This window comes from Dipodomys spectabilis, unplaced genomic scaffold (assembly GCF_019054845.1).
Source record: "Dipodomys spectabilis isolate Male_0828 unplaced genomic scaffold, ASM1905484v1 ptg000405l, whole genome shotgun sequence".
NCBI classification, from domain to species: domain Eukaryota; kingdom Metazoa; phylum Chordata; class Mammalia; order Rodentia; family Heteromyidae; genus Dipodomys; species Dipodomys spectabilis.
In genome coordinates, this window is record NW_024871082.1 from 907910 (window position 1) to 920000 (window position 12091).

Genomic DNA, 12091 nt, shown 5'->3' on the forward strand with positions numbered 1-12091 from the left:
TGTCTAAAAAGTCCTTGGGTTGTTACATTTTCTGATATTGTCTCAATTCACATACTTCTCCTTGGAGTTCCGTACTATTTCAATGATGCTGTATTAGCTCCTCATTACAATTTTCAGACTGGTCTTTTTGATGAAATTTGTGCTTTTCAAAATTGCTCTCCAAATTCCTTCCACAAACTGCATACAAAATTTATCTGAAATAATTTGTATCTGTTTATAGTGCATATACATATAGAATGTAGTAAAAATTCTCATAGCAATTATACTGCACTAGCTTGTGGGCAGATTCTAATGTAAATAATATACTGTGTTCATGTAGAGTTTTTGAGTATCCAAAGTAATAAGCCTGTGGTTCTAAAGCCAATACCTTACTTATATTGAGTGACAAATACATCTTCATATAAGCAGAGAAGTTTTCCTTGTATCTTTTTAACATATATTTTTATTATAAATACTGTATAGATGGGTTACAGTTACGTAAGTAAGGTAATGAGTACATTTCTTATTGAGCATTGCTACCCCCTCCTTTGTTTTTCCCCTACCATCCCTTCCCTTCAAACCTCTCCACCTCCCCCCTTCACCCATCCTCTGGTAGAGTGTCTTGTATATTTCATTGTTACATAGGTCAACCAGTATCCTTATATCTTAAATGAAGAAATGCTGGCTTGATTTATGCTGATTCTACCTGTGTAGACACATCTAAAATCACTGGGCAAGTCCAAGAGCACATAAATGCCATCATTTTTTTGTCAGTTGGTATAATTGTGTTCTACACATTTATTGACAGGTTACAAATTATTCTCAAACTTTAAAACATTAAAAATACTTTCTTTTTTTTTCTTGTTTTCTTGGCCAGGAAATCAGCAAGACCTCAGTCAGCATTTCTCACATAGGAATTTTCACATGGGTTAGTTAAATGTATATGTAGAGTCCAGTTTTCTGAGGACTCACTCATCTGCCTAGGAATTCATGCTGGTTGTTGGAAAAAGAGCTCAAGTAAGGATGCCATTTAAACCCTTATTACTTTACTCTTTACCAGGGTATTCTCCTGCTACTTTGGTTGTTGAGAGTGTCTACAAGAGTAAGCATTACCTGAGGAGCAGGGAGACACCTTATGAATTATACTTACTGAGGTTTCCAAGTGACTTGCTATCACTTGTACTGCATTTTGTAAGTCAAATCTCTCTAAAACTACCTGTTTTAAGAGATAAGAGGAGTGGTAAATGAACTCTTAGGGACAAATACATCTTCAATATATATTGTTCCAAGTATTCCGTTTAAGTCATATTCAATAACTGGTGAAAATTGTGTTGGCTGAAATTATGTGTCTTTCTCCATTTCTGCATGTATACATGTGTATATGTATGTGTGTGAATAGAAACATACATGTGTACATCATAGCTTATATCATCATTTATTCCTTGCTAATAAATAAAGTAAGGAATTCCTAAAGTTTTAACAGAAACTGTGTAGTTAAAATCTTAACTCTTCACTCTGCTTCTTTACACAAAGACTTTGCAACTTCTCATTAATAAAGTTTTCATAAACTCTGAAATGTACATACTTAGTACTTAATGTCTGCTACCAAAAATCTTAAATACTTTACAGAAAAGTTTTAGACCTGCCAAACAGTCCTATTTTTGGCATATATAAGCAAAATCCCAAAATTAAGCATATTTAAAACATTAAAACTTAAGAGTTGCTGCAATGTTCATTTTGACAGGTGCCTTGTATAGAATAATTGAATTCTTCCTCCTACACATCTCTTGAACTACAAATATCAGGAATTATTTTGTTTTTGGCATGTCTATATTGATTTTATTCTTAAATGTGTGCTTATGTAAGAAATACATGATTCTAAAATTTCACAACTATTCTTTTGAACCTAATTTTTGTTGAATTGTCTAGTTTAATAAAATCAATAAAAATTATACTTTCTATATAATAAATGTACTGTGCTCAATTTAGCATCACATACACTAACATTGGAATGATAGGAATGATACAGAGAAGATTAGCATGCACCCTGCACAAGGATGACATGCAAATTCTTGGAGCGTTCCATATTTTTACAACAACAGCTGCTGAAAGGTATGTGGCAACAAAGGAACCATACTGCCTTCTTGGTGGGAGTGTAAACTTGTTCAACTACTTTGGAAAGCAGTATGGAGGTTCCTCAGAAGAATCCACATAAACCTTCCCTATGACACAGTAATCCCACTTTTGGGGATTTACTCAAATGATCATAAACAAGACCATACTGAAACTACCAACACAACGATAGTTATTGAAACATTATTTACTATAGCTAAGATATAGAACCAAACCAGATGCACCCATTAGATGAATGGATCAATTAAATGTGGTATATATACACAATGGAATTGTATGCCTCCATCAGAAAGAATGACATCTCCCAATTTGTTAGGAAATGGAAAAAAAAAATATTGAGTGAAGTAAGCCAAGTCCAAAGAAACATAGGTCTCATGATTTCCCTTATTTTCAATAACGAATTTATGTCTGGGATAAGCAGAAAATTTCAAAAGATATGTGAATATAACCAGATCAGATGATGTTAAAGAAATTGAACCCCAAGATAGGGACACTAGTGGATTTTTGTTTCTTGCTATTGTTTCTAACGTACTTATAATGTGCGATGTCATTTTTTTTTTTTTTTGGTTTCTCTGTATGTTTCTCCCAATGCTATAACCCCTGTTTTCTCTGTATTTGAAGTTGGTGCACTTACATCTTGTATGTATGCTTCTCTAATTTGGGGAGGGGAAGGGAAAAAAATGCTCAAATAGGGATACAGGTTGACCTATTGTAACAATGAGATGCACAAGACACTATGTTGAAAAATGAACTTTACAATTTAGGCAGAGGAAGGAAGGGTAAGGGGAGTGTACTTGTGGAGGTGTGAGGGAAGGGATGATAGGGGAAATATAAAGGAGAAGGTAACAATGCTTGTTAGGAAACATACGAGTTTCCTTGTTCTTGTAAATGTGACCCCTCTGCACAGTATTATTACAAAAAAAACATACAAAATGTTCTGAGATGAAAGAGTTTATTTCCTCTATTTTACCCATATAATATCGTTAACAAAGAAATTAATGCAGAACACTGATATGAAGGTAATTTGAATAAATGTGTGTGTGTGTGTGTGTGTGTGTGTGTGTGTGTGTGCGCGGCAGCACGCAAGCGAACACACACGTGCATGCGAACACACGCCATGCATGTATATTGGTGTGCTCAGAGTTTAATATCGGGGCTTCAAGGTCTTGTTAGGCCTTTCCTGTCTAGATTGGTGAGCTACTATATAAGCTACACCTCAATTCCTGGCTCTTTGCTACTTCAGTAAACATTTTGAAAAATAATTTCATGAAGGTTTTTTTTTTTTTTTTTTTTTTTTTTGGCGCTGTTTGGTTCCCAAGTGTTATCCACAGATCTCAATCTCCTGAGCAAATATTCAGAGTAGATAGGATTATAGGTGTGACCAACCAGCACAAGGCTTTTAGAATAATTTTAAAAGTAAAAGAAAATTTATTTCATGGAGGCCTGTTTTATCATCTAATTTGAAAGACTTTTGGAGTGATTATATGCCAATTTAATTCGTTTGGAGATTAAAAGAGAGTAAGTGATGATATTTAAAAGTTTTAGTACTTTTTAAAAAAGAAACTGGAACTGTGGGACAGAAGAAATTTGGCTGTCTTCAGACCTCAATTTGTAAGCTCAGCTCTGTGCATGATAACCCAATGTCACCAACACAGTCTGTATTGAAGACAAAATGTGACAAAAAACAATCACTATGGGCAATATTTGCTAGGCTGTTATTTCCTGGACAATATGAATATTAAATTGAGAGTGTAAGAGAATGGAGAGATTTTACCCACATTCTTGGTATTGCTGAAAGACTTTTGGAAACTTTGATTCATTTCCTTCCTCACTGTGCGTGTCTTTGGGCCATGCACTTACTGTCTTTAACTACAATTTTTCCCAACACTACAATGGTAATAACATTAGCATTATAGCAAATGTTATCTTAAGAATTAAGAGAATAAAACTTGTGAAACACTTAACATAAACCTATGAATGAGCTTTGAGTTTAGCCAGCATTCTTTTTTAAGTACTAAATAGTATGTGATAAGTAGTACAGAAACCATTACATGTAGTGTGAGCAACCAGAAGTAATATCTATTGACCATGCTCTGCTTCCAAGGAAGCCAGGTGGATAACTTCTTATGCTGTAAATCAAACTAGTTATCTTATGTAGTGATAGTGCAAAAATATCAGAGACAGAACGATGAATGAAGGTTGTAGACTGAGGTGAAATCCATATGAAAATGTGCAAATCTGATAAAACATCAAAGTATCTAAGCAGTATGTTGTGTTTTACATCATGTACGTTACATCACAAAGATAAGGAAAACCTAGAAGAATAAATTGTCTTTTTGATATTCTATCATAGGTCCTTAGAAGGATGAACACTTTCCTCATCATCAGATGAGGGGAACTATATTTTTTGTTTGCTTCCTTCCATTTATTCTTCAATTTGAAATCTGAACTACATGAGACTGAAAGAAACCAAGTGAAATGAGTCATGCAGGCTTTGGTAAGAACAAAGTAAAATAAATAAAATATATATAGCCTTGTAAAAGGTCTAACTAAATTGAGTTATATAGTCTCAAGCGTTAACAGAAAATGATTTAAGCAATATCATGTTATTAAAAAATTAAAAATGTTAGGAGCTGCTTAATTTTTTTCCTCTCTACTACCTTGAATTAATTATTGATTTTCTATAGAGAGATTAAAGATGAGATTAACAAGAAACTTGATTAAAAATGAGCAAAATTTCTGAATAAACATGTTTTCCAAAAAGCCATGAAAATCGCCTGTGGATTTACAAATTTGTATTTAATACAACTTCTATGCTGGCTTAATGCTTTGTGAGGAGTTCATTAGAGAAATGTAATTCAAAATTACTATGATACTACTTCTTAACTGTTATAATTCTTATCAAAAATATCCAAGGAATCAGGTATGGTGGTAAAGACTGGTAATTCCAAGTGATTGGAGGTTGGAGTAAAAGTATTTGAGTCTAAGGCCAGTCTTGGATACTGCACACAGTAAAAACCTGCCCTTTAAACAAACTCAAAAGGTAATAATGTTGGCTGGCGACACTGTGGAGAAAAGGAAATTTTCTACACTCTTGGTCAAAATACAGGTTAGTGTTCTCGTTGTAGAAAGTAGTATGCAGTTTTCTAAAGAAATCCAAAGTTGAAATAATCACACACAATCGTGTGATTATTTCTCTCTGGGTAACATAAACATATCTGTAGTTCATTGTTATTCACATTATTCACAACAACAGCCAAGATATAAATCGAAGTCCAGTGTTCACCTACAAACTAATAAAGCAACTGTGGTACATGCACAAATATTTTTTTCTGTTGATCCCTAAGTAATTTTTTATTGTTTTCTTGTTTCTATGTGATTAACCTCCAAATTAGAAATCCAGATATATAATTTAATCAATACTATGTATTGAATACTACTCTCTGCATTCTTCACACTAAGATCACCAAATATGATGAGTCTGAAATAATTAGTCTCTTTTTGACCTATGTTAATATTCTTTACAATGTGAGTGAAATGTTTAAAAAGTAGTATTTGTTTTAGCTTAATTGCTCTGATGAGACAATAAATGATATTATCAAAGCTTAAAAATTATTTGGTTTAAAGTTTAGAATTCAGGAAATGGTTTTGACTACTTTGGTTACTGGAGCCTTCACTACAACCTCATGAGACAATTTATATTGATGAAGCAAAAATATGACATTAGACATTTATGAATAAAAAATCGTCATTCTGGATATGTAGAGCTACATATAAAACGCTTCTTAATACCTGAATATGGTAGTACATTTAATTGCAGGGTAAGTACTTGTTCTGAAAGGAGATAAAATTGCACTTATTTGAAATGTAAACCTAAGTATTTATTTGAATAAAAGACAATGATTAAAATATCACTCATTCAAGAAACAAGACGCACGATTAGTTGTTTTTCATGCCAGTTATGTTCTGCAAACTTACTACAAATACTAGATTAGAAAACCTAATTCATTGCTTTGTAGGGAAATAGTAATTCTGTTTCTTAAATCCCATGATAATAACTTTTCCTCAAACAATTGCTAAGTAACTGTTTTATATTTTTTGTCATGGAATCTTATTCGAAAAATTTTTATTCATCAAGTTAAATAATTGGCAAACAATATAAATTATGCATGGACAAAGTTTATCTAACATGAGTTTTTTTTTTTTTCCAGAGGACAGATCATGGCTCTCTTAATGAACACTAGAAGGCAGTGTGTTCTTTTTTAATTTTTAGTTATTTTGTTAATAGATATTAATTGTCAGAAATGACAATTCCATAATATATTTAATGTATTTGATTATACTCCCTCTATTTCCTTCTCATTGCTCTTTCCTCCAAAGATCTGTTTTTCATATAAAATTCCATCTTTATATATACGCATATAAACTAATTTGGAACATTTAAGCTAAACTGCAAGTTAATTCAAGATGTACAGTGAATTAATAGGATGAATAATAACCTGAATATTTTTGTTAACTTTTGAATTGAGCTATCATTATTATTACGGTTAGGGTTAAGAACCCAGACAGAATTAGAAAATGGATTAGAGAAATAGAAAATTTAGGTTCATCACAGGATGACCCATTGCAAAAATGATACACACAAGACACTATGTTGAAAATGGAGGATGACCCATTGCAACAATGATACGCACAAGACACTATGTTGAAAATGAAGTTTACACCATGGGGAGGGAGGGGTATGAGAAGTGTGGAAGGATGGGATAGTGGGAGCACAAGAAAGAAGTGGGTCACTATGCTCAACAAGAAACGTACTCCTTACCTTACACATGTAACTAATCCCTCTTTAAAGCATCTTTTCAACAAAATAAAATTTTTAAAAAATAATGAAAAATAAAACCTGACAGGAAATAGAAAAACACTTAAAAATTTATGTTCAAAATGCAAGTAAAATTTAGACCCACACGCTGAGCAAGAGTTAGGATAAATATGAAAAAATTGGCTTGCTATTAACATGATGATTTGGTTATACGTAGGTTTAGGATTAGGCAAGGTGTGCCAGTTAGAGCGGGGTTAGGATGAGAAAAATATGTAAGACATTGTGTAAAAGGATTAGGCAAGGTGTGCCAGTTAGAGCGGGGTTAGGATGAGAAAAACATGTAAGACATTGTGTAAAACTGCCACATATTTTAAGAAGAATGAATGGTAAGAATGAATGAAAACCAGTCTGTGTTACTTTAAACATTCAGATATAATTTGGTTTAAAGTGTGAGATATTTTTGTTCCGGTTAGGGTTAGGGAAGGATAAGCTTTGAGGTGAATTTTAGTTTTCCAATTAGAAGTAGAAGCCAAAAAAAATGTGCGATTGAATAGAATCTAGAAAATTTTCCTTACATTAACCATTTGGTGTTAAATCAGAATGTGATTTGGATTAGGTTTCTGGTTAACCGGAGTTGAGGATAGAGTAAAGAAATGGGTTAAACTAGTGGCTCACGCCTATTATACTAGCTACTCAGGAAGCTGTTTTCTGAGGATCGCAGTTCAAAGGTAGCCCAGGCAGGAAAGTCCATGAGACTTTTATCTCAAATAAACCACCATAAAACACAAAAGCGGTGCTGTGGCTCAATTGGTAAAACGCACACCTTGAACTAAAGAACTCAGGAATCATGCCCTGGCCCACAGTGCAAGCCCCACGACCGACAAAAAGAAAAAAAAAGATGTTAAATATTAAGTAAAGCTGAAACTTTTTTTAGGAATTCAGGAAAAACTGGGATAATGGAAGTACAATGTATTTCATAAAATCAGGATTTGAGATGAATGGGTATTCCTGTTATGGAACAAAATACATTCAGAGTTAAGAGTGAAAAATCTGTAGGGTTTACAGGAAACCTGCAATTTATTTCAAGAATTACCAGTGGAATTTCAGTTAGGATTGCACAAAACGAGCATTTTTCATACATTTTAGAATTGGGATACGATTAGTGTCAGGGTTATGGTTAGGATTCCAGCCATGTTTAGGCTTAGAGTGAAGGAGAAAAAAAATGAGGGTCAAAATGAAGGTAAATTTTAATATAAGCCTTGTAAGAATTAGAATGAATGTAAACTAGAGTATTGCTATTAATATTAGAATCTACTTACAATTAGGCTGATGGTTATTCTCAATGTTCCAGTTAAGAAAGATTAATTTTGGGGTTAGAAAATGACTTAGATATTGGAAAAATTGAAACCTATGTTTGGAATGATGAGTGAAAACTAGTGTACTTATGTTAGTGTTAGTATTGTCATATAATTCAGATTAAGATTAGGGTCAGTATTTTCTTCTGATTATATTTACTGTTACAAATAAGAAAGCTCTTAGTATAAAATTGTGTTCACTAACAAGTAGAAGCAAACATATGAGGCGGAATAATAACTATAACATTATTATTATATTTATTTTTCAGTGATCATTCTTGTAGTGGTTAATGAGAGTTTTCCAGCCAGGTTTAGGTTGAGAGTTAGCGTTAAGTAATGGACTAGATGGTAAGTAAATCTGAAACTGTTTTCAGATACAGTGGTTCAGGAAAAGGTAGAATCAATGAAAACTACAGTATTTTTCCTGGTAAGAGAATTTGAGGACAAGTAATATAATGGCTCATGTTAAAGAACAAGATGAGTTTCAATGTAGAGACAGAAAATTTGTGGGCATTAGGGCAAACTGAAACTCATTTCCAGAGTGAAAACTGGAGTATTCATTACAATGATTAAAAACTAGAGTATTTTTCTTAAACATTAGAATTGGATTATCATTAGGGTGAAAGTTAGGTTTTAGTTCCAGCTAGGCTTAGTTTAAGCATTAGGGAAATGGAAAATTTAGGGTCAAACAATGTAAATCTTCGAATAACATGTAGAGTTATAATTAGGTTGAATGTGAAATAGAAAACTGGTAATAATATTAAGATTAGAGTATGATTAGGGTGAGGATTAGGGTTAGAGTTACAATAAAGACAAGACAATGAGTGAAACGACAAACTATTTTTAGATAGATGAGTTGAAGTTACTATGAACAAAAACTAATGTATTTGTGTGGCTTTTAGACTCCAAAGGCCATTAGTTCTAGGTTTAGGTTTATTTTCCTGATTCAGTTTAGGATTAGGGTTAGGGAATGATAAGCTTTAAGGTAAAACTGAGTTTCTACTAACACTTTCAAGTAAACTAAGTGCGAAATTTAACAAAAATTACATATTTTCCCTAATTTTCCTATTCAGGGTTCAATAGGGTTAAATTTAGAGTTAGGTTTCTAGTAAGGTTTAGATATATAGTTAGGGTTTGGAAGGAGAGTAGATTTTAAATAAACTCGCAGTTTCTTTTTGGATATACAGTTCAGTAAAAGTTAAGATCAATGGAAACTATGGTATCTTTCATGATATGAGGATTTGAGGTTAATGATTCCTAATAGGGAACAAGATAGATTTCAGAGTCCACGTTAGGGAAGCTGTAGGATTTGGAGCAAATTTCAAACCATTTCAAAGACAATGGGTATCTGTAAGGATGTATCTAAACTTGATTAATTTCCATTAATTTTAGGATCGGGTTACTATTATCATCAAGGTTACTCTTAGGGTTCTGACCAAGATTAAAGTTAAGTTTAGGGAAATGGAAGGTTGAGAACTTGAGTGACTTACTTTATTTGTGTATATATACGCACTATTCTAAGGCTTTAACTCAAGGCTTGGGTTCTGTTCCTGAGCTTTATGCTGTAGGCTACAAGCCACGAATCCACTTCCAGCTTTCTTTGGCAGTGAATTGGAGAAAAGAATTGCACAGAGATGGAAAGGGATGGGAAGAGGAAACAAAGGAGAAGGCAATTCTTGATAAGAAATGTACTTATTACATTGCCCATGTAATTGCAAACCCTCTGTACGGTATTTTCCCAATAAAAAAAGAGAAAATGTGATATATATGTATATTTATGTATATATATGTGTATATATATGCGTGTGTGTGTATATATATATAATGGAATTCTATGCCTCTGTCAGAAAAATGACATCTCCCATTTGTAAGGAAATGGAAAGATGTGAAAAAAATTATATTAAGTGAAATATGCCAGGCCCAAATAAACATAGGTCCCCTAGTTTCCTTTACTTGTAGTAACTAGTACATGGTACCGTATGACCATATAAGATGATGTTAATTGAAATGAACCCCAAAAAATAGGGACACAACTGATTTTTTATTCCATGAGATTCTTATGTCTATATAATCCCCAAAATAAAGTTGGAAGAGGACCTACGGTTCATGTATGGAGCACCACCCACTAGGGAAAAAGCTTAAGTGAGAAGGTAAGATCCTGAGTTTAAACCACAATATCAGCACTTAAAATAGTTGATTTCTTTTCCTTGGGGTTTTTATTAAATTGCTCAGAAAATAATCAACCTTGAATTTATGTTTAACATTACTCTTAAAATCTAGTTACATTTATTGATGTTATTCTCTGTTTTTGTAAATTTTATTTACACGTTAATATCCAGTAATGGAAAGAGGTGACTATTGTTTCACAAGTTTTTATGGCAGTTGAATATGTAGATGATAGATGCATACAAGGAATTTGGACTCATAATATATATGTGCAAGCTCTTTACATAAAGAAATGATAATTGAAAAAGCTGTGGGCATGTATGAAATAAACTAAAGAAACAGCAAGGGAAGATGAGGTATGATTCTGGAAAACACACAATTTTAAAAGAAAAAAAAACAAGTAAATTATGTAGCTTTTAGTAAGAACTTTGTAACACACACACATTTTCTGCCTTATTTCTACTGTAAGGCATTTCAGCAAATTTTATTTTACAAAGTTAAACATGATTGACAATTAATATTAACTGGCTTCTGTGTCAGGTAAGGAATTATTCTAGCCAGTTGCCAGGGGTTCATGCTTATAATCCTAGCTACTCAGAGGGCTGAGATCTCTAGATCCTAGTTCAAAGCCAAGTTGAATAGGAAAGTTGGTGAGACTTTTCTGTTCAATTAACCACCAGATAAGTGGAAGGTTCACTGTGGCTCAAAGTGCAAGCACTAGCCTTGAGTAATAAATTTCAGAGACAGAACCTAGGCCCAGAGATTTATCTCTCTGAAATTATTCTTAAAATACTTGTTCTCAGGATTTCTTTAACTTGTCTAGAAGAATGTTGTAAACTTAGGGATTTTTTATTTCATGCTACCATCATTGATTTTTAGGATGTGCAGAGAAAAATTATTTATAGTCAGAACTGGTTTGTATTGCTTTGCATTACACTTTCCCTCTACACCCAGAGATCAGCTGGAAAGAAGATGGCCAAATACTGGTGGTTGGAAATGAAGATACATATGTGTTCTTTGAGCAAAAAAACAAACTTATGAAATGGTAGCCTTTATATATAACACGTTAATAGTAACTCTAAAATTAATGTTATTACTATTATTATTTTTTGTCAGTTGTGGGGTTTGAGCTCTGGGTCTGGGCATTGTCCCTCAGCTCTTCAGCTCAAGTCTAGCATTCTACCACTTGAGCAACAGTGCCACTTCACATTTTCTGAACCTTTAATTGGAGATAAGAGTCTCACAGACTTTCCTCCCTGGACTGGCTTTGAGCAGAGACTCTCAGTTCTCAGAATCTTTAGTAGCTAGAATTATAGGTCTGAGCCACTGGCCCCCGGCAGTAAAATTATTTTGTAAAAGAAAAAAAACCCCACGATTGTATCCTTAAAAAATTACAATCTAGAAATGTATTTGTAATGTTAGTTGTGTCAAGTCACCAAAGGCAGCAATCATTTTTAGATCGCACTATGTCCTGTTTAATGCCAGATAATATTTCATTAATTTATTTTACTTTTTCCTAACAAAGTTCATCATGAATGGCTACAGCAAAATTTTCTAGTCAGCATCAACATTTCTTCAACATATTTATTTCAACAAACAGCATTTTGCATTTGGTTGTTGTTGTTGTTTAATTTTGCCA

At 33.0% G+C, this 12091-nt stretch overlaps 1 non-coding gene across 1 annotated transcript; it reads left to right on the forward strand.

The window, feature by feature from the left end:
- The first annotated feature begins 1964 nt into the window (after positions 1 to 1964).
- LOC122096954 lies at positions 1965 to 2071 on the forward strand. Its single transcript, XR_006145448.1, has one exon. It is a non-coding gene; the product is annotated as a U6 spliceosomal RNA (small nuclear RNA).
- Positions 2072 to 12091: the final 10020 nt, after the last annotated feature.